This window comes from Alligator mississippiensis, chromosome 1, assembly GCF_030867095.1.
Source record: "Alligator mississippiensis isolate rAllMis1 chromosome 1, rAllMis1, whole genome shotgun sequence".
NCBI classification, from domain to species: Eukaryota; Metazoa; Chordata; order Crocodylia; family Alligatoridae; genus Alligator; species Alligator mississippiensis.
The window spans coordinates 106,699,717-106,726,426 of record NC_081824.1 but is presented as its reverse complement, the minus strand read 5'-3'; the positions used below and the strand labels follow the sequence as shown (position 1 = coordinate 106,726,426).

The 26,710-nt window shown below is 45.4% G+C and overlaps 1 protein-coding gene across 3 annotated transcripts in view; it reads right to left on the bottom strand.

The window, feature by feature from the left end:
- Positions 1-23,688, bottom strand: part of PKIB (cAMP-dependent protein kinase inhibitor beta) — a 95,587-nt gene extending 71,899 nt beyond the window's left edge. For 2 of the 3 annotated variants that reach the window (XM_059733405.1, XM_059733406.1), the window contains exon 1: positions 23,584-23,668. The gene's annotated coding sequence lies outside the window, so the exon portion shown is untranslated. Of the gene's footprint in view, positions 1-23,583 lie in introns of all 3 variants that reach the window. The other variant, XM_019479670.2, reaches the window with a different exon arrangement.
- Positions 23,689-26,710: the final 3,022 nt, after the last annotated feature.

Below are 26,710 nucleotides of genomic sequence, written 5' to 3'. Positions count from 1 at the left end.
GTCCCCCACCCCACCATGTGGAGGAAGTGGCAGCCGGTGGGAGCATGGGGCCCTAGGGGTCAGGGCCAGTGGCAGCAGAAGCCAGCTGAGAACTGCAGGGCCGGGCTGGCTCCTGCTGCATTCTGTGGTACCAGCATTGCAGCCAGGAACATGGCACTGCTGGGAGGTGCCTGGCCGGGCCAGCCAGCTCCATGCTGCACTGCTTATTTCCTGGCTTCAATGCCAGGACCACACAATGCAGCAGGAGTCAGCCTGGCCCTGTGGTTCCCAGCTGGCTCCTGCTGCCACCTGTGGCGTGGCGTGCCTGCAGGTCCCACACTCACACCAGGGAAGTCCCATGCTAGAGCCGGCTGCCCTCCCTGCCCCCTGTTCCACAGGTCCACAGACTCCGCCAGGAGCGGAGAGAGCCCCGCCCCCTGCAGAGTCCAGCATGGGGTTTCCCCAATGCGAGTGTGGGTGATGCAGACTCACGGCACAGAGCCCCCATGACAGAGGAAGCTGGGCAGGCTGCGCTCCTTGTCCCCATGCATAGCCATGCCCCACTAGGTGCCAGCACCTGTGCCCAGCGGGAGCTCCCTGAGCCCCCACCCCTCGCCTGCTGCTGCTGCTGGCAGCATGGGCTGCATACCCTGTGGGGGAGTGTGGGGGGTCCCTATACCCCAGAAACTTCACACCCACACCCTGCCCCCACAACCCCCACTGACATATATACACACACCCCAACATACTCTATGCCCCCCACACACAGCTACACCCCCTCACAAACCCCCCACACCCCACCATACACCCACTCAATATAAAAGAGTGAGACTTTATTTTTGAATTATTATACAATTCCTTCTCTATACATTACACAAACACAAATCATGACAAATATTTTTCGTAATAAAATTAAAATGTGTTTTAGTAGGTGTTTGACTTTTAGTGTATGATTTGTTTGTCTTCTGCTTCTAAGATGGCAAACCCCCCCAACAAAAAAAGGAGCATTTCTGGGGGGCAAGGGAAGGGACTTCTGGTGGCAAAGGTCAGAGGTTAAGGGGTGGGTTTTCTGGTCCCAATATGGTGGCCATGAGTTGGGGCAGCTATCAAGGAGAGGGGCTACCCATTGGGCCCTCGACAGGTCACCAAAACTCATTAAGCAGCCCTCCAGCTGAAATAATTGCCTGCCCCCAACCTAGCTGATAAAAAGGTGTGGTAAGGCCAGATAAGATGGTGGTGTTCACCTTTTCTGTTGCTTCTTGCTCATGTCTGTTCTAAAGTTTCCCCTCAAAGAAATCTGGCACATTCACACAAAAGACAAGCTACTGCCTTTCTGCCCTGGTGTTACATCTCTGGAGGTGCAATCTGCCAGCAGGAAATGTATGTTCGTACTAAATATGCCCAAAAGCAGAGGAAACATTCTTCCACTTGTAATTTTATACTACTGATCAAATGAATAAGTTCCTGAAATCTTTCAAAGTGTCCTCTGCCTTTCAGAAGGGAAACAAGCTACTCTAAGAGTTCCCAACAGGCTGCACACAAGCTGTTACACAGCTCTTGAAACATGCTATTACAATTATAAACAATAATTTTCCCCTAAGGTACATTCATTTCGCTCTTCAAAGTGCTCATGGTTAGACTAGCAAAAATTTCACAAGGGTTGATTAGCTCCATTCTACCAATCTGGGTTATGAAAGAGACTGACTGCCATGCAAGTTCAGGTTTAGACTACTCCTACTAGAGTTCTTCAAAGTAATATTAATCTGCTGCACTTCCAAATAGCAACCAAGTTGAGCATTATGCATCATGCATGATCACATTATATTGGACACTCTTTGCAAAGAATCCAATATTGTCTCTCTCTAGATCTCATTTATGAACATAAACAGTCTCTTTTCTGTCTTATGACAGGCACTGAATAAATGCAAAATACTTCATATTTAACACAGCACCTCACATCTGAGAACCTCAAAGCACAAACATCAATCCCTGCTCTTCTAAGATTTGTATAAGCTGTCTACAAATTGGCAAGTTGAGGTGCAGCGGCAAAGTGACATTAGGAGTGAGGTAAGGAATGGAGCTAAGAACGGAAACAGCGGGCTTAGCTCTACAAGATACCGATCTCTAGCCCAAGAAAGCAAACTGCACATTTCCTAAAAGCCTGTGGTTTCAACAAGACTAACCACATGATCTTTGGTAGTCAGATGGATGTGGTTATGGTGCTCAGCACCAAGTAAGATCAAGCTCAGAGTCTCAGTTCTTCAACCTTTGCTATTACCAGTACAGGTGAGCTAATAGAGCATGCGTGTCACAGACTATACAGAAGAGCCCTTTCTTTACATCATTTGGCACTTGCTTCTGCTCCTTATTTCCAGCTGCTTTGACCTAGGGTTACAGATATGCAGAAGCAAGAGAACAAACCAGGAGCTGTGCTAAGGACTGAATTCAGAAGCAAAACTGATTGATCCTGCAGTCCATCAGTAATGTGCAGAGAAGAGGAAAAATTAGTATGTAGCAGCCAGGTATCCAGGTTGTAGCCATGTTGGTCTAAAGGAAAAAGCAATCAGGACTCATAGTAGAGATGATATCTTTTATTAGACCAACAAGATTTTTGCAAAATAAAAAATACAATTCTTTAATTGCAAGTTTTCAGGCACAAACACCCTTCATCAGGCATTGGAGAAAAGATTGTAAAAGTTCTGGGTAGAAATGAAAGTTCCTATTTCAAGGACTTCGTAGCAGCCAGGTATGCGCAGAGGAAGATCAAGGGAGGGGACCAGAGAGACCAAAAAAAAGAGAACAGAATCCATGGGAAGAGTAAACTTAGATCAGGAACAAAATAGATAGCGTTTTCCCCAAAGAGGGAAACAGTCATTGCATTGAAGACAATGCTATGTATGCGCATCGAAAAAATAAATGAGGGAGAAGCAGTGACTGCAGTTGCTCCTGTTCACAATCGTATAGATTGCAGGTGACAGAGCAGGTCAGCAGTATTGCAAAAGAAAAGCAAAAAAGTCCATAGGACATGATGCAATGTCCCAGAATGCCCCTTCCAGTCTTATGTTCCCATATGGTATAAGAAGTCCCACATTCCCTCACTGTGGACACTATTTGACATGGAAAAGAAACCTGACAAGAAACACACCTGACCAGGGTTTTAGCATGCCCATTTATCAGAATAACAGTCAGCTAGGACTGACCTGGTTTTTACTAGAGAGGTCCTGTTGCCTCAGGTTTTCACCATGCCTAATCATTTGTTTTCAAAAGCTACATTAACCAGATGTACTTTAACTTCACTTCTCCAACCCATGTAATGGCCCCACATTGTCAAAGGCATCATGTAAAACCCCAAAGCTTGTTGGCACAAAGGCAAGTATTAGTCAAGCTTTTTTTGTGTGTTCTGCAAACCTTGTCACCCAAGTAACTTCTTGACCTGTCAAGTCAGCAGTGTTTTCCTGTCTGAAGTACTCTGCCCATTTCCCACTTGCTTTCCTAATATACCATAACCTGTGGGGAAGAGTTCAAAAGAACATCAGGCAACCTGGCTTCCCTAGAGGAACAGCACAAACTGTTCTTTAGAAAATTAACTTTCAATTTGTTTGTCTGCAATTGGGAACTATTCTCAAACACAACTGTAGTTATTTTCACCTCCTGCCTCCTTCTTCCCCTCCATTTGTTGACTAACAAGGATCAATTTCCTCCAGAGAGCAGATGCAAGAAATAGAGTGGTGTTTTGTTCAGTCACTTTGTTCACATTTCAGATATTTAAATTGTCTAAACTGCATCTTGAATGTTCAGAGCACTTTAAAGCTCTGGTTTTCCTAGAGGAGTATCATTTCAGCTATCACACTTTCCTAGCAAAGACAATCTTACCACAAGGCAGAATTTGGGTTTGGAAGTACAGTTTTAAAACACTTTCACTAGAAAGGAATAGTGTTCCTGTCGATTGACCACCTTCCAGTGACACACAATTAGGGATGCAACACCCTCTGCAAACAGGAGGGTCAGATAAACTGCTGTAGAGTTGCAGTGCTAAACTTGCTTGGTCAAGTGTTGAAGCTGCTTTGCTCCATATGTATGTAAAGCATCTTTGCAATGTGCAGAGTGGAGAGCACAGTAAATTGAATGCTAATTACTCAAAAGAAAACCTACAACTTTTTTGATGTTTCCTTCCATATGCCCATTTCTTTGCAAATTCGAGTAACTAATTCATGATATCAAACTCCTGATTATTTTGTAATATTCCTCAGCCTTATTCTTTCCTTAAGGATTAGGTCCTCAGCTATATCCATGCTTCTTCATTCTAGCCAGTTAGGAATACAGTACATAACCCTTTAGTGACCTCTGTGTGCCACTCAGGTCTTCCGTTCCCTTGCCAAAATTGTACCATGGTATTTTCAGAGTCAATGACCAGGCCGACTGAAGTCAGAATAATTTTTCCACTCCCATCTTGGGAAGGACCCCTATTGTCAAAGCTTTTGAGCAAGTGTTCTGTCTAGTACGTTGCTCCTCACACTACCTCCCATTAAATGATGGCAAGGCAGGGAAAACTCTCAGTTGGAAGGAAAGTCTAGTGGCTTGTCTCCACTAAGGCAAGAGAGCTACTTGGGATAACTGAAATAGAATACAACCAAATATGGATAATAAAAACTTAGAGCAAAAAAGGCAAATAGTTTGGATAATAAGTCACGGCCAAATTGCCTGGCCAGGCCAAACAGTCTTGTTACAATATGGTGAACAAGTAGGATTTAGTCTTTATGTGTCACCAAATCTGCCTTTCCTTTACCATAATGTCATATTACAGCAGTTCCCAAACTGTGGGTCACAACCTTAAACGGCTGCATCCAGACGAGCACAGCCATGCAGTATATAGTGCCACAGACATGTCTGCAGTGCCACATACCACACATTCAGTTTTTCTACGTGCTGCAAGGCAGCAGTGTGGAGAGGTTTTTTGACCCCTGAATATCCAGGGGTCAAAAAAAAAAAAAACCTGTGGAAAAAAAAGCAGAGCAGCACACGCATTGGGAGCACATACTGCTCAACAGCAGAGCTGCACTGCCAGCCAGGCTCCATATGGCAGAATCACTGCTGCTGCATCTCCAGGAGGCCCCCAGACTCCCAGGTAAGGCTGCTGGGGCCAGCATAGTGCTGGCCCCAGCCTCCTCTATCACCCCAGAGTAACTTGCTTCACACTGGAGCGCATGTGGCATGGGCATTGTCCAGGAACAACTAATAGAGGTGCATGGTGCACTGCTGCTAGTTGTCCCCAAGAAACCAAACGTTCACACCATGCGTGGACACGGCCAAATGGGGTCACGACATCAATGGATGGGGCCATGGGGTGCGGGGCTGTGGGTTGGGAGTGAGGGGCCATGCAGAGCAAATGGGTCTGTAAATGGGGTCATGCTAAGGAAAAGTCTGGGAAGCACTGACATAGTGTGTTATAACATCCTACCTTCTCCCCCTCTCAATTTGCAGTTCATCTCTCCTCATAAGGCTCAAGACAGTATGTCAGACCCCCCCAGTAAACATCTTTATACATTTAAACATCAACTAAATTTTTCCCAGGTGGACTTTGGGATATAATAAACACATCAACATTTATTTGCTTGAGTTTTTTTTGTCAAAAAATGTTCTTTATACTCAATATATCACCACATAACCCCTTGTCGGCAGTCACTCAAGATTGAGGATGACGTCCAACAGGCTTGATGGCTCCTCAGGTGACTGAGGAGACCGATTCTGGATGTACATGTTCTTCGGCAATGGAGGTATGTTGTTGCCCGAGGGAGTGGGATTTGCAGCCCTGGGTTGGTCTCCTTCCTCCGCTGCTGCTGTTCTGCCTCCATATTGAGTCGTTGGGTGTCAAGGTGGCACGTGCCTTGCTGAACCAGGTGGCGCCATGCCAAACGGTCAGCAGCTTGCTCCTCCCAGCTGTTGGTGTTGATACCTCCATGATTGAGGGCGACCTTGAGCGTGTCTTTGTACTGTTTCCTTTGGCCGCCCTTTAAATGTTGGCCAACAGAGAGCTGAGAGAAGAGAATCTGGCAAGTGAAGTTCTCAGACATGCGGACTCAGTGGCCCATCCACTGGAGTCGATTTCTCAAGAGCAAGGCTTCAGTGCTGGTGGACACAGCTTCACGGAGGTCCAGTGACCCTCGCATTTGATCCCCAGGATTCGGTGCAAGCACCGCTGGTGAAAGCTTTCAAGGGTCTTAATGTAGTGTCGATAGACAGTCCAAGCTTCACTTCAGTAGAGGAGGGTTGTCAGCACAACAGCCTTATAAACCAGGATCTTCGTCGACTTCTGAAGATCTCTATTTTCAAAGACACATTGTCGCAGTTTAAAGAAGGCGGCACTGGAGCAATTGACCTGGTGCTGGACTTCTTCATTGATCGTAGCCCGTTGAAGGAGGTGGCTGCCGAGATACAGACAGTGCTCCACGTACTCCAGAGGCTCCCTGTCTACGAAGATAGAGTGAGGGGTGTTCAGCTGGCGGGGGGGGGGGGGGGGGGCGGTTGGTGGAGAACCTTTGTCTTGGTTACTTTCAAGGACAGGCCAAGTCTTTTACACAAAGCATTGAAGAGATCTAGGGTCGCTTGCACATCCTGTGTAGAGTGAGCCATCACACAGCAATCATTTGCAAACTGAAGGTCGTGGATGTCCTTGGTTCGGAGTTTTGTTTTTGCCTGGAAGTGCCCAAGATTGAAAAGCTTCCCATCCAGTCGATACTGGATACTGACACCAGATGGTAGATCATCTCAGATGAGGTGGATAATGACGGTCAGGTAAATGGTGAACAGGGTGGGGGAGATCATGCAACTTTGTTTGACCCCAGTCCAAATGCGGAAGGCTTCGGTTTCAGATCTTCCACTTAGGATGGTGGTGGTCACATCGTCATGCAGGAGTCTCAGCAGAAGACACTGAACCCACACCCCCTCCGTCCCCCTGGAAAGTTTAGTTTCCTATGGTAGTTAGGTCTCACCTCTGGCTGTCTCCTTGATTTCTCAACCTGAATTGCTAGACTGTCTGTGCCTGACTTTGTATGCACATAATGAAACAACTGACTACTGTGTACATAATCAAACACTATTCATGTCAGATGGCAGCCAACACCAGAAACTCCATTTTGCCATACAAGTTACTAATATCAAAATACTAAGCAGGGGGTGGGGAAAGAAACCTGATACCCTGGTCAACTGATACCAAGATAAGCTTCTTTCTAGAAAAAGATATTCATCCAAGTGGTTCTCTCTGTTCTGCTATTTATTTCATTGGGGAATAAAAGTCACAGCTTTTAGAACTGGAGGGTTAGGGACAACCATAAGCGAATTTCTTATTTCCTACCATGGATCACCTAAGACCATGTATCTTTTAGCTCATGACTACATGGCTACTGTAGTTAAGAAGCTTTGTTTTTGTTTTCTTTTAATTCAGTGCTCCCTGACTACTGGTGATGTGGATAGAAGGTAGTCTAGAACAAAGTCTTTTTTCTTCTTCTTTTTTTTTTTTTTGGGAACAAAACCGAGATCTGAGATCAGTAAGTTTTTATAAGTCTTTCTTAATACACCTCTAAAGTTTTAACAATGGATTTGGCAATAAAGACCCAAAGGAAATGTATAGAAATCATATAGAAATGGATGTATAGAAAATGGGGGGGGGGGGATATGCTCTAGTTCAGAGCAAATTTTATTTTTCAAAAAATTCTGATTGAATTTCTTAAACAATTTAAGAGCTAAGTATTTTTAAATGGTCCCTTTACACACGCTCTTTGCGTAAGCCCCTTTCTTTAGATCCCAGTGAAAAATCACTGAATTTTGATAACTGACTAACTTCTAAATGTACATATTGTTGGCTTGGGGGTGGGGGGCAGGCCCAGTCTGCACAGCGGTGGGCCCTGCTCCACCCACCACCCCCTGTCCTGACCAGTAGACAGCTGTATGGCTCCCAGCTGGGCCATGGCTGCTATCTGCAGTTGTGAGGCAGTTGTGGGGGGTGGGGGGAAAGAGGGAACCCCTCTGCCATGCACCCCCCCACTATGCTGGCTCAGGGCCAGGGGGTGGCTCTTCTCCCTCACCCTCTGCCCCTAACTGCCCTTCTCGACAGCTTGCAGGCATGTACACTGTGGCTCTCTGCCATACTAGGAAGTGGAGGTGGGGGTGGGAAGTGGAGCCCTATGCCATGTGGACCTGGTCTGGCACCCCCCAGATCCAAGCCAGCATTCCCTACTCCCAGTTCCCAGCCCAGCAGACAGCCATGCAACCCTATCACCTCCAAACCTGAACCAGCATAGCTGGCCCCCGTGCGATAGGGGGACTCCATTCCCCCCAGCCATCACTGACAGCAGGGGGCAGGGCAGTGGGGAAAGGTGCTGCACTGGCCAATAATGGGGGGGCGGGGGGGGGGGAAGAGAGTAAGGGATGGCTGCTCAGCTGGGCTCACCATTCTCCAGCAGCCTGCTGCTGTGAGTGCCCCCAACCTGCTGGCCTCGGCCAGTGCTGGTCACCTCCATACCCTGCCCCAAAGGGTGAACCAAAGTTCTGTGTGCTCCCAAACTAATCTAGGGTGCTTTGAAAATGTCATGAAAGTTAGTGTGAATCTGCCTTGGTCTTTTTGAACCTCTGCACCTGGCCTCAATGTTTAAAGAACAAGAAAACACAGCAATTGCTCCAGATGGACAAGAGTCATGCAATACTTTCTATTAAGTACCTACATACAGCCAGTTTAGCTGAGAGTTGCAAAGGAGGGTATTATTCAAAAAGCAGCAGGCAAGCACAACAGATCCATTTATTATACTCACTAGGATCCAAACAACCTTATTCCTATACTCTGTTCCTCTTAAAATAAATCTGTTGGATAAATATAAGGAGGTTTTAGAAAAAAACTAGGTTCTCTGGCCACAGCAACCATTGCTAAAAGCTTGCCAATTCAGTTTAGGAACTGACCTGGATTGCTACTTTATATGTATGATGCATAGACACTTTTTGTATAGAAACATGGCCTAATCTGCAGACAAGCTAATCTCCCATGTTTTCGATTGAGTAGTAAAGGCTGCATGTAGTCTGTACTCTTTCAGCAGGGAAAAAGAACAGATGTTAAGTCAGTAGTAGGTGAACATGGTCTAGAATAACATGTAAACTATCTTATATCAGACCTAAGAATATATCTAATTCAGAATTGAAAAGTAAGCTACTTCTCCTTAACTAGCCCTCTTCCTAGTGGCATAGCATGAAGTATTTCAATGAATATTGTACTCTGTTCCAATGTTATGATTCTTCATTGTTCTGATGAATGGCTTATGACCACATCAATAAAAAAAGGACATTTCCCTTAGTAAGTGGAAGAGATATATTTTTTATAAAGTTCCTTTCCTTTTAGATTTCTGTCTTTTTCTAGCAAACAAAGGAAGAGTCCAAGACTAAATATATATATATATTTCTCTAATGTACACAGAACAAAGCCTCACCTCACAGTGCTTTTAGCTTTCTCCTCTGAGACAAACAGAAAACAACTAGGACCAAGAGGGTTCAAACTATTGGGGGGGAGGGGTGGCAAATGAAAGTCCCACCTGCTTGCTAATGCAAACTTTCTTGGAAAACACATGTTCAGTTACTTAAGGGAGAAGCTCCAGGGTCTCCCAGCAATTTCACAACATGAAGAGAAGCTTTTGCTTGATTTTTACATAATTGTGATCACGTCCATATTGGAAGCAATCTCTCTTCACACAGGCAACCTTAAGTCCTGATAGCAGATTAGTGAATAACTGTATCTTCTCTGGAGACTTCATTAGTGCAAGCTTCCCCTCCACTCCAGCTCTCCTGAGAAGTCATTTAAAGATTGTGTTAAGAGTAAAGGATATAAAAGCTGGAGCTGCTGAATTTTTAATATCTGCTCTTCCCAAAAGGGAGGTAGAGAGGAGGATAATATCACTGGCAGATATTAAAGAACAGTAGCCTTGTGGAAGGACCTTCCTTTAATATATTAATGTCTGCTTAATATATATGCCTGCTTATTTCAAAAGCAGTAAGATTAACTTTTCAATTCTGAATTTCAAAAATAGATCTGTGATTGTGCTAACACCAAACAAAATATATTATTTACAAAACTCTTTTCATATTCATAATACTCTATTGTGCCTTAAGGAACACTCTTTCTTAGCTTAACAAAAGCTTACAGTTTACTAAATAAAACCAGGTAAGCATGTACTCAGCAGGCTTATTCAGCAAACATACAACTGATATTATATAAACAAGTTATATTGAATAGCAGGTATTAGTAGGCTCTATGGAGTAGGGACTTTCATTTACTATATGTTTGAGATCGCCAAGCACAATAGACCCCCAACCCAATCTCACCAAAGTATCTAGCTACTATGGCAAGGTAAGTATCACAATGGCTAGCAACAAACATCACCATCATTAAAAACCTGCTAAGTTATCTTCATTTACTTGGGGGTGGGGGAGAAAGGAGGAGAGGGAAAAAGTCCCTCCCCACCTTTTATAATTCAAGCATAGCTACAAGATATCTTAGTAAAGGTTTTGCTGAAAAAGCTTACAGTGCTGGTAAGCCAGTCTTATAATAGAACAGTAATACTGGAATAGTAGCAATAGAAAGATCAGTGTCAACCTTTATGGGTCCCAGAGTACATACCATCTTGATTCTTTTCTTCAGGAACTGAGCTGCATTCCTGCATTGAACTAAGATGTACAACACGGCTAAGTTGGTGTGTCATCTCAACTCATGTAGATACTTAAGCTACATGTCAGACAGAATGAAAGAAATAATTACCCGGTTAGAAGGTGGACTGACTGAATCCACCAGAGTATTCTCAATGAATTACAGAAGATAGGATTATGTTTGATTTGAAAAATGAACTAATATGGCTCAGCAAATTTTGTATTTATCTGAATTCATTTAATATACACCTATCTGCTGCTCTTAAAACAAAGTACATTTATATTTACAATTGCACATAAGGAATAATGTCCTCCATCCCCTTACATTGAACTGACCTGGATAAGAGACATTACAGCTGTAAAGCCCAGAAAGTATTAGGCAGATAAGTCCTATTGCTTTCAAATAGGACTTAGACACCTAAATACATTTATGGATCAGGGATTAAGTAACTAGTTGTCTGAGGTCAAGCAATGAACCAGGAATATAATCTAGGAGGTTCTTGCTTTTAGTTGCTTGCTTTAGTCACTGTACTGAACTGCTTTTTATACATTATGGGCTGTGTTTTTAAATGCTTCAATCTAGCCTTACATTTTGCAGGTGTAGTTTTACCCCTGCACTTAGCTGGAAGAGAAAAATCATAGGTTTTAGCAATTTAACTGTCTGCTTTCTTTAACAAATAGAGAAACTAATTGTTAAAATCTGTGTCCTCAAATGATTGTGCCCATGAATATAGCTTTCCATTAGAGTTAACATAATAGCTGATTCTAAGTAACAAAAATTCTGTAAAACTTCAAACAAGAAAGTGATTTAAAAGTCAAAAACATCATACCCATTGTGAATATGCTGCTTGTTTTTGTTGCATTTCTTTCACCAACTAGGGCTTTAACTCTTTTTAACAGCATCTGACTTAATTCCTGCAACTCAGGAGTTAGAAACTCAACCGTATGATCAGGGTTTCATCCCTCAACCCTTAGCTGTTTCTTTAGACAAAGGAAACACGTTATAGGGCAGCCCCAAAAACAGAGCAGAGCAGCTCACAGCATTACAACCATATCCTGGATTATTTGAAAATTAACAAAAAATGGTTAGAATATGATTGCTTCACCTGCCAATCAGAACAAAGCTATTTTCCTACTGGCCAAGTCCTAGGGAACTTTTAAAAAAATCATTAAAAATATTAGTAGGCTTTCCTGTGGAAATGATAAGCACTATTTTCAGAGCTATACTCCCAGTCAAAAAAAGCGCAATTTGTAGGTCTGTTCCTCTTTCCTCTGGATTTTTTTGCTACTCAGCTTTGGACAGAATGTGAAAATAATGCCTCTTGCTTTAACTTCTCCAAATAAATAATCACAGACAAGTTCCACCATTCTTATTAATCAAAAACTCTCACTGAAGCTGGTGGCTTTCCCCTGAGTAAGGGCTGAAAGATTTGGCTCAGTGGTTACTAACCGCATACATGTGCAAAGCAGAACATGTATTGCTCAAGAACAAAAACTGGGTCGTTCGAAAGAAAAGATAATAGGTTCAATTTCACATTAAACTTTTCTGGGTCTTGCAGCAATATGGAATATAGAAAAGCATTTTTATTAATTAGTATGGAATATCCAACAGCTGCCAAAGCTTATGATTCTATCTGAGCAGATAGGATCTAATGAAGAAATCCTAAATATCCATAGGCCACATTTCTGTACTACAGAATAGCAAATAATGCTGAAGTCAAAGAAGGATTAAGTGGGATTTAAAGGATGCAGCAGCCATGTACACAGGAAAGGGGGTGGGGGTAGATTTCATTTAGCCATAATACATTATGGTGTAGCATGAAGGTTTTTATGGATACTCATTTGGTATTAACTGCCTCAGTCTGTCAGTCTCATTCTTTACAAACAACATGGCCATTGCAACTTATATAATATCACATACATAAAACGCATGAATCTAATGCATATTAATATATAGCAGAATACCAAACAACCACATATTGTTTCTGCCATTCAGCTTCTTTCTTTTTCACTTCTATAAAAAGCTCTTACTCCTGTCATATTTTGGGAGGTTACCTGTCAACGTGTTTTTCTAACCACACAGGAGTCAGTCCCAATGAGTGCTGTTGTTTGGCATTCTACTGTAACTTGGAAGGGGTGTGGGTATGGGTGTTTCCAACAATCCTGTAAGTAGTTTTCTTCTTTAATTTACATTATATCATAGCAAATATGTACATGCCAGCCTAATAAACTCCACAACATGTAGGAGTTGCAGTGAAAAGAATGACTGATACCACAGACACCACTCCTGGCTGCGAAGTTAGGCACGCAAACTAAGCCTAACTTCCTCATTAGCTTGAGTTATCCAGAACTTCACTTCATTTACACAGTTCCTTGGATTTTCTAATAAGCTCCATCACATCAAAAAAAACTCAGTTTGAACACTACAACCAGCATTAAAAAAGCTCTGTTCCTTTGAGAACTGCAACTTTATTCTGTTGACTAAGTTAACAATAAAATGGTAATTTAGAAAGCGTAAAACAAGTAATTTCATTTTTTTTGTCTTACAAAATCTGGCTTGGTTATTTCATGTATGCTCACAATAAAACTTGTTTCTATGTATTTACCAGCTGCTCTGTGTGTAATATCAGACCAATCCAGATGTTGGTACTGAACAAGAAGTTTGCCTCTAATGTTTCCAGGGTCTTCCAAGACCACCCTGACCAAAAGTAAAAATGTTCAGGACTGCCCAAGTCATTTTCAAACATATTAGTTCCATCCAAAAGAAACTTAATCCATATTCTTTTTACATTAATCATCTAAACGGTCAGCACAGAGGGCTGCAACCTACAAGTTAGACTTATTTACAAAAGGCTGGACTGTGTTTCAGTCTATGCACCCACGCAAAACTATAAAACACCACAAATTATCCCTCTGTTTTCTTCAGAAAACTACCGGGATCTGGATGCATTATCGTAAGTGGGTGCTATGACCCTCAATAATCCTTCTGTCCCTTACCTATGGCAGGGAAATAAGGAGTAGGAGGTGGTCTTGGCTCTGTATCCCTGTCTCTTCTTGCACAAATGGGATACAGAAAAGGACACCAATTTGCTACTGACATGCAGCAAATACTTTTTCCCCTAGAGAAGCAAAAAAAAAAAGGGAAGCAGGTTAAGAAACAGAACAACTGCTTCCCTAGCATTTTCTTTGGACAGTAATGGAACAAACCACTTCTAAGTTTGTATTAAAAGGTCACCGTCCATAGTAAAAAGAAACAGCAATGAGATCAAGGAAATTGTTGCAAGATACAGACATAGACTAGTTTTCTTTGTTTGTACTCCACACTTGCCATGTTTTATTATGTTCTACTAAGATAGGTGGAGCAATCCTGCCTGACAGCCATCTGAAATGTCTCAGCCAGCATCAGTCTGCACAAGTTCTGTTTTCAAAAATTGCTCTCTAAATACACATTTGTAGATTCTTTCATGCTTGACTGAAGGGAAGTCATCTGTGCACTGTAATTGGTAAAATCATTGTCTTCTTTCTTGAATATCCTTCTCTAAGGAGCAAATGCAGAGCACTATACTATTCAACTAGATAGCTACCAGCAGATCCAATCAATTAAAAATAAAAGGAAAAATGTTGACTGAAGCCACCTAGGTATAAGGACATGAAACAGGGCTAACGTACATACCCATTCTTTACATAATCCCAAAACAAATAAAGACTTACCTGATTCTCCTCATACTGATGTAAGCCACTATCAGACTGGAATAAGGTAATGTTTAAATGTTTAAATGCAAGCACAGCTGGTACGCCATTGAGTATTTAGAGCAGAATACAGATGTTAGAAATATTTAAGCTTTCTTGTACATGCATTATAAATGGCTTCATGTACACCGAGCCCAGATGGAAGGTTTTGTTTTGTTTTAAATTAAGTTTAGCTACTGCACTTAAGTAAATTATTTTTCAATCACACACACAAAGTCAACAAAGCCAGAGGATGTACCTTGCAGGAAAACAAATGTGTTAGCATGTGAACTCTGTGATTGAATTACTCTCAAAAGTCAGGGATGTTAACAGAAAACTACAGTATTGTATCAACGCACAAACACATTTAATGGTGGGGAAGAAAAATATAGCATGGTATTCATCCGCTATCATCAGTTTAAATTATGGAACTAGTATCAAGGAAAATAATCTAGAAAACAATAAAACCATTAGCAATGAACAACATGGAGTGATACTGCTGCACAAACTCAATGCCCTCCTGCCCCCAAATTACAACATCAGTAGGCAAAGGGAAAGTAGTAAATGCAATATACTTGACTTTGGCATGGCACATGACACCATCTTAAAAAAAAAAAAAAACAAACTCTTATTCTAAATTTGACCCTGATAAGCTAGGTTTGAACAAAGTTCCATGCTTTGAAGATTGACTGAGGAAAAAAACAATATAGCACACATTAACAAATTATTATGATGCAAGAAAATGCACCAAAGTAATAAAAGACATTTTGCAAAATACTTCAGGAATCTGTATTTTAAGGTCTGGGCTTATATTTATTGTTCCTTTAGGGCTAAATACAGAGGTTCAAAAAGCTCAAGACAAAACCGATTCAATCTTTTCAGGTTTTTCTAAACTGCAGAGGTTGAACCAATAACAAATTGAACCAACATGCAGTGTTTGGGTGGCCAAGACATGAAGAAGCCTGCACTGACTGAGGCCAAGAGCCTGGGGGTCCTCATAAGGCTGCTGAACCCAGTTCAACCACAGCCCATGCCTAATGGTCTGCTGGCTCTACCCCTCCACCACCGATAAGAGGTGAAGATGTGTGTCCAGCAGCTAATCTCTCCCCAGACCCTGCCTTTGTGGGGAGGGGGAGAATGCACCCCCAGGCTGGCACTGCTCCCCTCCACCTCCAGTCAAGGCCTGCACAGAGTGGGGAAAGCCTTGACTGGGGGACTTATTGCCCTGCCACAGATGCAGGCAGGCTAGGATTGCCCCAGCCTTGCCCCCTCCTCAGCCCCAGGCCTCTGGGGTCACGGAGTAAGAACACAACCCCTGAGGCCTGGCACCAGACCCCCAACCAGGGTCTCCCCGGAACAGGAGGGGAAGCACCCATAGGGTAGGGTGATCACCCATTCCCAACTGGGCAGAAGAGTCCTGAAATGTAAACATCAAGTCCTGGTACCTGGCTGAATGATGCAGGGACAGCATTTGTCCTGGATTCTCCTCGACACAGTTCCCATGTGTCACCCCCCCCCCCCACCCCGAGCCTCTGGGGCTCTGTCCCCCTGACTGCACGTGTCATTCAAAGACATCACAAGGTTCGCAGCCCCACCCCACAGCACACTCCAGAAAGGTGAACCCACCCTTAAAATGTCCCAAGAGGAAAGCAGCACTCCCCCCCACCTCCAACCATGTGCACATGCATGGAGCTAGGAGGCAGGGGGGTGGGAGGGTGACCAGCTTGCCTTGTCCCTTCCCCACTCCTCCAGCTGGCTCCCGACGGTACCCTATGACAACCCTCTGGCTCACTTCTTGTTGTAGAGCTCCTCTGGATGGTGCCAGTGGTACAATACCCCCTCCCCGATCTTCTTTAAATGGCATGTTGTCCCACTTCTGCATTTTGAAAAGGTGGTCACCCTGCCACCAGGGGACTTTTCACGCCATTGCACTGGGAGCCAGGCTGGGATCGCCCTAGCCCAGCCCCTTCCTCAGCTGGTCTCTGAGGAAGGAGTGGGGGGGTTGGGAACGCACCCCCCCACACAGCCTAGCACCAGACCCTGACCCGGCACAGAGGAAAGCCTCCACTGGGACAGGGGCCACTTCCCTGCAGCTCAGAGCTGAAATTCCTGGCTGAAATGCTGTGCCCCACCCCCCTGCTCCCACCTCTAAGGCCTCCAGCTGAGGAGGGGGTGGGGCTGGGGCAATCCCAGCCTGGCCCCAGTTGTGGTAGGCAAGCCCCCAGTGCTGGGCAGGCCTCAAGTGGAGATCTGGTGCCGAGCCAAGAGGTGTGTTCCCACCCCCTGCCCAAGGCCTCTGGCTGAGGAGAGGGTGGAGCTGGGGCAATCCCAGTCCAGCTCCAGCTGTGGTGGGGCAAACCACGCACCCAGTGGGTACTTACTTACACCCAGGCTAGCCAGACCCTGGTTGGGGGGCCAGGGGATAGGGGAGGGGTGTTCCCCCAGACAGCTAGGGAAGCAGTGGGCCTGAGTATCCCAGCCTGGCTCTCTGAGTTGTGCGGGGGGGCACCATGGCTTTTTCTCCCCTTGCCTTACTAACGGGGTTAGGGGGCCCTGAGGCAGTCTGTTCCTCTGCCCAGCCCTGGTCCTGCTAGGCTGGCAGGCAGGAAGCAGGCTGGGGAGCAGAGGCTGAACAACCCAGAGCTGCAAAGCATCCTGAGATTCTGGGGGACTGTAAGTTAACTTGAAATCAGGAGGGGATCTGGGATAGAAGTTTAATAAGCCAATTTGACCTAAATCAGTTCAGTCTAATACTACTTCCATCCAGGTTTATCTTCAGCCATTTTGAAAGCAGTTTATGTACACTGAACTTCTGTTCTGTTACAGGTTCTGATCACTTGAACCAGTTTGCATGTAACTTCTGTCCCTAGTCTTGAGGAGCATGTTACTTTATGTTCATAGTGTGGAAGAGGGTAAAGAGTGATATGGGATGAAATTCACTGATGGTGCTAATTTGGGAAGAGCTGCCAATGTAGGAATAATGTTACAAAATGATAGCTAACTTTCAGGTATATACACTAATGTATCTGAAGAAAAATTCAACCAAACAAGTATTCACTGAGGTGGTGAGTGGCAAAGTTTAAACGAATCATTGGTGATAACAGAGGATAAATTGAAATGTTTACCTTTATCAAGTTAGCATTTGTCCAACATTACAACAATACAGTACAGTACAGCCATTCAATAGTTAGGGAAAAGTTATGGTCTTGAAAAACCAAGTCTCGGCTTACTTTGAGTTAAGAAAAGTTTGCACTGAGTTGTTAGAACAAAAAGAATGAATGAAACGGAACTCCATATAGAGTATCAAATTAATAACACAGGAAAGTAGCAGGCCTCTGTGAGACTGTAATGCCATAGCACCTAGAATACTGTGCTGATTTCTTGGCATCTCATTAGCAGAAATATAAATAGATTTACGTATTGAGACTTATTCTGAGGTGACAATGGAGCGGAGGACACATGATCAAAATCTACAGTTCTCTAAAAGCTGTGATGTCCAAGAAGGGGGAGGAATTGTTTAGCATTAGAAAAACTGTTTAACTAGGAGCAACATGGGGAAAACTGACAAACTGAAAGTTAACGATGAACTACAGTCAGGAGAGATTCCTGAAACACAGAGGTACTAGTTTGCAGAATAATCTTCAAAAGACATTGCTTTCTAGATTTAAAGCCTGACTGCAGAAGCTATCAGTTTATAAACTACCCTTAGATCATAAAGCACTTAGGGAAGCTGCTTGCATATAAACAACACTTACAAGCCAGCAATGTAGCACACCTGCAAGTCTTTTGTACTACCTTCTTATACTCCAGAGTCTAAGCGTTCATTTGAAGAGAGAAAGTTAAGTCTTTACCTGAGATAGACTCAAACATGAGGTGAGCCAAATGATGCAGTTAAGGGTGCCTGCATTTGTGAAACCTGGAACAATAGTTCTGAGAGGTGTGACAACTTATTTCAGTTTCCCAATAGAAAGGAGAGAAAGGATCAAGTGGGGGGAAGGCGGGGGGTGATGCACAAGCCAGTGAGTGCAGTTCATTTTGTTGTCAGGAATCAGAGGCCTGCCACTCCCTTGCCATCAGTCAAAAAAGACCCAGGATCAGAGCGCCAAACAGAAGGAAAACGGCATCCAAAGAATGCAGCAATGTCCCCACTATATTCCAAACCACAGGGAAGTCCAGGAATCTAGAGTGTGTGCAAACTCCTCAGTGACCTACTGGGAGGAGATTAGCCAGCCTCCATACCTGACCCCATCCCACCCCACCCCACCCCTGGATACAAACATTCACAGAAACCAAATTTTTGGGGAACAATTCATTAGCCAAAGAACAAGTCTTATTCACAGCAATTACTATTGGAACTGAAGGTTCTACTTGCTTTACAAATAAATGGCCAATAAGGATAAAATTCACACTAAGAAGATTAAAGGACCTACAGGTTATTTCCATCTCAGTATTCTACAAGATATCAATATTCTTTTGAGTTTATCAGGGTTCCTTAAGTTCATTTTTATTTTTATAGCTTGCCAAAAGGAAGTAGTCAGATTGTCATGCATGAACCTGTAATTGCTGTGACACGATTAAGCCAAACTAAACTGGATTGGCATGTATTCCAGTGTACTATACACAAAATAAAACACATAAAGCTAAATTTCATTTTTATAGCATGCTAAAAGATTGGCTTTCAGAAATTACTTGCATCTTTCTGAAGACTTTTTATGGGAGCAGCTTTTATCAGTTACAATGCACAATTTCATAAACAACAGAATATAGACAGACATTCCAGAAAATTACTTCAATATTTCAAAAAGCATATTAGCAATTCAAATTTTAAAAAATGGATCAGCTTGCTCCCCAAGGAATCGGAAATAAACAGATGTAAAACAAACAAACAAACAAAAACAACAAATTCACAACCACAATTTTGTCTCAACGCATTAAAGACATGATCAACAAATCAACATACAGCACATACATACATAAACACACACACACACACTAACTTCATATTCACGATCTCTGTACTAAAATGAAAAAAAGTACTACTCTCCATTTAGACTACTGGAGCACTTAGCAGACCCTACAAACTGAAAATAAAATACAAAGAACAGAGTTAGACCTTTCTAAAACTTACCAAGAAGGGCATGGCTAAGCCCTGCATGCAGTAGGGGTATTATAACCCTGATGGAACAGGAAGCATGCTAGAAGCAAGGAGGTTTTGGTGATCTTAATGAACTAACTGTATAGTCTATATCAGTCTATGTCCCCATGAATTAAATGGATACCAGGGTGGTGTGCAGGCACTAGATACACCATTTGCCATTTGGAGAGAGTCAGTACACATTGCATGCCTTCTTTTTCTTAACAAAAAGCACCTGCTGTGCATTTCTAAACACTTAGGCTAGGGATAGACATTACACATAAACTGGTTTAACTGATCACAAACTGGTTTAAACCTGTAACAGAACAGACATTCAGTGCACAGATACCAGTTTGAAAACGGCTGAAACCGGTTTGAGTTGGTTGAACATAGTATGTTCTATCAGACTTAACTGATTTGGCTCAAACCGGTTTATGCAATGTCTGTCCCAGACCCCTTGCTGGTTTAAGTTAAACTAGAGACCCCCAGCATCCCGGCATGCTCTCTGGGCTGGGCAATCTGCTCCAGCCCAGCCAGGCTGGCCCCATGCCTCTGCTCCCCAGCTGAAACAGGGACAGGCAGGGGTGGGGGTCTGGCCAGGGAGGGGTTTAATTCCCTCCCTCTCTGTCCCACTGGCAGGGACCAGAGCTGGGTCTGCTGGGCACCCCAGCCCCTGAGGCAGAGTGAGGCAGGGAGGAGAGTTAGCCTTTCATCTACCCCACACTGGCAGCCTGGTCTGCTCACCATCACCACCATGCTCCCTGCCCCACCCCAGGGGCCCTGCCTGGCTGTGCCCCTGTCCCACCACTGTAGCAGGAGTGGGCAGGGCCCTTGTTGGGGGCAGCAGCCCCTGTCATAACTTGGGGGAGCCCGAGCACCTAGCACACCCAGCTTGGGTCCCTGCAGGTGGGACAGAGAGAGAGGAATTAAACCCCTCCCTGGCCAGTTCAGCCCAGACTGACCACACCCCCCAGCACGGCTTCCCGGCAGCTGAGGCCATGCTCTAGCGGCCCCCAGCTCCTGGCCTGAGCAACTGCAGACATTGCCTGCGCTGCCTCAGTCCAGAGAGAATGTTTGTCCTGTTACAAATCGGTTTAGCATAGGCTGGTTAAACTAACCTGCAAAGGTTGAATCAATTCAGGCTCTGGCTTTTTGCCTGTCTGCCCCTAGCCTTTCAGGGAAACAATTCTGCTGGCCAGAAAAAGCCTCTTACTATAGTGATTACTTTATTGCCATTTATATCATCATTTGAAGTTTCTCTATCTGGTCATTAGACCAGAATATAAATAAATCTTTTTTTAATTCACAGTAAAAGTGAAACAGAGATTTTTTACTGAGTTCTCAGAACTGCTCTTTACATTAAGAAACTGCATGTTAGTTTAACTAAACAACAGCTTGGGTCTTCCACCAAACTTATTGTCAGAGATTTATATTAATCAATGGTATTGCATTATATTAAAAAAGCAGAACAAGAGTTTTATTATTTATTCACTTTTCATTTATTTAATCACTAAAAAAATTACTTTAGCCCCCTAAATTTAATTTGGTCAAGGATTAGCATATAATATGACTGGGGCACTTCTGCACAGTGCTCTTCCTCCATAAGCTATCATTCAAGGTAGAGAATCATTTAAGTATTATCATGGGAGTACCTCTTAATCGTCAGATGCATCTAAATTTCACTACATCCCTACAAGGTAAAAAAAGTACTTTTACCTCATCTATTAAATGGGATAAAGCCCAAAATACAGAGACAACAAGTAACTTGCTGAAGGTCACACTAACAATAGAGAACACAAAACCACACTGGACCCAAATTAGGAGCCCGCAGTTAGCTTCTAAACCACTGACTTAAACTCTCCCCAAACTTAAACTTTTTTCATGCCACATGTCCAAGAAATGTGTAAGTCGCAAGTATCCACTATATATGTGCTAATGAAATTGCTGAAAAACAAAACAAAACAAACAAAAGGATAACAACTGCTACAATCTATTGGACCAAAGAGCTGGACCAGGACAGATGTGAACAGTACCCCTATAACTGTCTGGAAAATGTCCCTTTTAGAAAAGGGATCCATTAGATGAACCAAATATATTTTCACACTTCACATGAGCACCAAGGACCCATTCTCTCTCTCTCTCCAAGAATCTTACAGGTGCTGTCCTCAAAATCATGACACTTTCCTGCTCTCAACTTCCATAATTCTACTTACATACTATTAACTTGTTGGTTCTCCATGATGTGCTGCAGACTCAGGAGCGGCACACTACTACAGGCAAAGCACACAACTACAACTATCTTTAGGAGCTGTTTCACCAATAGCAACACCACACAATATATACCCTTCAAGTACTTTGCAGTGTGCAGAACACATCTCCAGGACACACAAATATTTGCCGTTATTTTAATGAGAAAGAAACCAAGAGAAACAACTTACACTAAACACAGCCCATGCCCTTTCACCCTTCTCAGCTGTTGTTTGAAGCAGATTCAGCTCTCCCACATTAGCCCAGCTCACTGACATCAGCCTCCACTGGTTAACCTGAGGCAGACTTGGGATACATCTTAACCTGACTGGGTGCAGGCACGGGGGCTGTGGAGGAAGAACCTGCATGCTTTACAGGCACAGAATTAATTTCATCCAAGTGACATTTAGCCCACAGAGCAATCCTAGCAGAGGGCAAGAGATTTGCAGCTGTGAAGGAAAGAGCCTCAACACAGAGCTGGTTTGAAGCAGAAGGGAGCAGCACTCCTTTTCATCCTGTGCCCCTTCAGTGACTCCTCCAGAAGTTCCTGGCGAGGTTCTGGTTGCACAACTCCCTGCACCTTTTGGTTTTTGCACCCCTGATCTGCCAAGTCCCAAGGCTCTAGCCAAGTTCACAGTCTATCTGAGGCTCCAGCCAGGCGGACCCCTGGGCACTACAAGTCTTTTCTCCTGTCCTGATCTACTCACATCTCCAGGCAGTTTCACCAGACAGCGTCCACTACCTCTTTGGCCTCACTTGAGGGCCAGTGGGCATTGCCCAGTGCATTCTGCTCAGCATCCCCACTTGCTGCACTCGTTCTGAACCCCTGCCCATCACTCCCTGTACCATGCCTTCCCTACTGTGCCCTTGCTGACCCTCCTATATTAAGGGAAGGGGCTATTAGCTTGACATGGTGGACACTGGCCCACGTTGCCTCCAAGACTTCCAGGATTAGGTGGAAACATCTCAGGAACATTGCGTCATAGGGAAGCAAGGCTGGACGGACCCTCCAGAGTTCATATAGCCCAGTGGTTCTCATCCTTTTTTGTACCAGGACCCATTTGTTAAACATCGATGGCCAGTCCTGACCCAGTGCCCCTCACTCCTGACCTGCTGCCCCCAGGTCCCAACTCCCCCAGGGTGTGGGGCAAGGGGTGGGTGTGTGGGGGAGGCAGGGACCCCAAGCAGCCCCTCGCAGACTGGACCTCTGCCAGCCCGCAAGGGAAAAGCCCCGGTTTCCCACAGCTTTCCACTTTAAAGGGGAATCCATTTTTAGAGTGGATCCATTGTTTAAGTTTGTCCGCGACCCTTTCATACATCCTCGCACCCCACGGATTAAGAAATACTGATCTAGTCCAACGCCCCCACCCCGCCTGAGGCGGGGTCAGTCCTCATCAAACCCTCCCACACCGCCCATTACCTCATTCTAAAACTAGGACGCAACACAAGAGCTAAGCCCGAACCCGCCCCAGGTAAAGCAGGGCAGTTCATGTCACAGGGAAGCAGGGCTGGGAGCCAAGGCCAGCTAAGCCAGCCTCCTGCCCAAACCATCCCCTACAAACATAACCCCATATAACCACTGAGAAGAAAACCTGCTCCCGCCAGGAGATGCCAAATCACCCAGACCAGCAGCCCGCACACTGGCTGCCCAAAGGGGCAAAGCCCGCAGCCCCTCTCTCCCTGCAGGAAGCCCCTGCCCAGGCTGCTCCCGCGCTGGGGTTCCCTCGGCTGCCCGGGCACAGCCTGCCCCGAGGGCTCGGGCGGAGGGGGCGGCTCGCAGCCCCGATGCCCGGGAAACTTCGCCCCGCACTCACCGTGCACGGACGAGCGCTGACGCGGGCTCCCGCCGGCTGCACAGAGCGGAGCGGACCCGGGCGGCGAGGAGGAGGCGGAGGAGGAGGAGCGCGGGCGGCGGCAGGGACCGCCTCACCCGCCCATCCCGCCCCGCCCCGGGCTGCTGCTGGCAGGGCGAGGCCCGGGCACGGGGCACTGCCCGGAGCCCCTGGGTCTTCTTCAGTGCTGGGGACAGACCGTTTAATCTCTCCGGCTCTGAACCCCCCAGCTGCCAGGGCAGGGGATAAGGGACCCGCCTCTAGGGGCCAGGCCGGGCTCTGAGGCAAAGGCAGAGTGTTTTGGCTTCGAGATTTCAGGGATGTCTGGCGACGCGTAGGGGCACCCCCTGAAATTGGCAGCGCACGCCCTGCCAACACTGCTAGTGGCGCCTGCGGGCAACTGGTGCCACCTTAGTTGGGGGGCATGTGCCCCCCAGCAACCAGTCAGCAAGTGGGCGGAGGGGGTGCGTCCCCCCGCGGCCAATCTCACCGTGGGGAGATGACTTTTTAAACATGGTGATGAGCTCCCGGCACTTCATCTGGCGCTCCCACTCCCCGGCTGCTGCCTGCCGCCCCCCCCCCCCCCCCCCCCCCCCCCCCCGTCGGGCCTGTCAGGGAGTGCACCAGCACCGCCAATTTCAGGGGGTGCACATGCACCTGGGTGCACCCCCTAAACATCGCCAGTAGTCAGATAAAAGGTATCATCGATGTCTGAACCAAGAGCTCTAGAGTTTTGCCTTTCTTTTGCCCCCAAAATGGTCTGTGAGTAGAGGCTGAGGGAACTAGGCTGCTTTAGTCTAGAGCAGGGGCTCCCAAACTCTGACATTGCACACCACCAATTTAAGATGATACAACCTTAAGTACCACCAGAAATGTTGACAGTTCAACCTTAAGTACCACTAGCAATTTTTTGTCATATAAAGTAATTATAATAAATCTGTTAACGCGTACGACAGGTTGTCTGTGTAGCACTGGTGGTACGCTTACCACAGTTTGGGAACCGCTGGTCTAGAGAAAGAGAAGCCTGAGTGGGGATTAGATAACAGCCTTCAGCTACCTGAAGGGGGGCTGCAAAGGGGATGGGCAGGGTTGGAATTACACTTTGATTCTTGGGGGCGAGGGGTCTGCAAAAAAAAAAAAAATAAACCTGATTAAGTCCACCTAAGTGAAGGAGCAATCCAGTCAGAGACTCTCCCACCACCCCAGGTTACAGGGTGCTTTCATCTCTTATAGGGGAGCTCAGCCCCCACTTGCTCCCCCTTAATTTGCCCCCTGGGGATGGAGCTAGAGCTAGACTGTCCTCAGTGCTGGCAGGTGACAGAAAGAGGAGTAAAGATCTCAAGTTGCAGCAAGGGAAGTTTGGGTTAAATACTAGGAAACATTTCCTCATGAGGAGGGTAGTAAGGCTACCCAGAGACTAAACACCTTGGAGGTTTTTAAGACCCCATTGACAAAGCCCTGTCTGGGGTGATTTAGTTGGGTCTGGTCCTACTTTGAGCAGGGGCTTGGACTAGATCAGTGGTTCTCAAACTTCTTTGTACCAGCACCCATTTGTAAACATCTGTGGCCAGTCCCAAACCAGTGCCCCTCACTCCTGACCCAGTGGCCCCCCACCCCCAGCCCCCACATTGTGTGAGTCAGGGAGTGAGTGGCGGGGGGGGGTGCTGGGGCATGGGAGGCACCAAGCAGCCCCTCGCAGGCAGGAACTCTGGCAGCCTGCAAGGGAAAAGACATGGTTTCCCACTTTTTCTCCTTTAAAAAAGAACCTATTTTTAGTTTGTTCATGACCCTTTCATATATTCTTGTGACCCACTTTTGGGTTGCTGTCATAACCAAATGAGTTGAGTGCCCCTGTCACAATAGAACTGCTGAATAGCCGCAGTTACCTTCAAATTTGGTACGTTCTGCCTCATTAGCTATTCCTACCTGGCAGTCCGGCAGCCAAAGGTGCTAATGCCGCGACAGGTATCAGCAATGGCTGGCTCGCAGACCTATTTTCAAGTTTCGGTTGGAACCTTTCATCATTAGCCATGTGCATAATCGCTCCACTTTTAATGTTATTAATACCCTTAGTTGGTATTTTACTTTGTGTTTGTGTTGGATGTTGTCTAATCTGGCATTTGGTCAAGGGGGCACGTCTAAATGGAGAATGACCAAATGCCAGTCAAATGTAAAACATGAGAGTGAACTATGCTCGGAGTGTGAGGGAATCATGATGAACACACGATCAAATAGCCTCAGCAAATCAGGGGCTACATGAGGGGTGTGACCGCACGGCCAGCAGTCACAGCCTCCTGAAAGTCAGCTGATACACGGGACACATTCTGATTGTCTCTGTTGCTTAGAAAAAGGGGCAGAACACAAGCACAAGGGGGGGGGGGGGGGGGATCCATGCATCAGTTTGGAGAGGCCTGATCACCCTTTCCAGGATCCTGCGTCCTCGATATCCTTCCCCTTGGACGCCCCCACTCAAATGTATCACTCGACTGTACCACTCGAACGTATTGAGCTCTCGTGTTGTTGTTGTTGTTGTTGGTCCTGTTGTTGTTCGTGCTGTTGCTGCTGCTTGCAACTGTAACGTCACAAACAACTGTTAAGAAGTTCTCTGGCGAAAACTGTGAGTAAAGTTTCTAGCTATTGCATCATTTCAATTCGAGTCCGTGTCCCTTTCGTCCCCGGGCCTGTTCGTATCTGAGGGTTAGCCATCCACCTCACGCCCTGCAGGGCGACAGTTGTGACCCACAGATTGAGAAACACTGGACTAGACCTCCTAAGGTCCCTTCCATCCTTCATTTTTTATGAGTTTATGTGCAGGGTGGAATTAGAAGTGTCCCATGCCTTGCCACCATATGTGGGTGGGGACTGAGAGAGATGCCAACAGGGATTGAACCAAAGTTTGGAGGAAAGGGGCATCAGTCGGTCTTGAGCATGGGAGTCAGGGGCACAGCCTCTGAAACAGAGGCTCTTTTCTGGTCTTTCCTAGATAGATAACAAGTCTGACCACTAGCTTAGCTAGGGCCAGGCAGATGATGACCTGGAGGTCCTGGGTTATGGTGGATGGGGAGTATGTAAATGAATAAGTGGGAGGAGTAGTGAAACTAGAACCTCA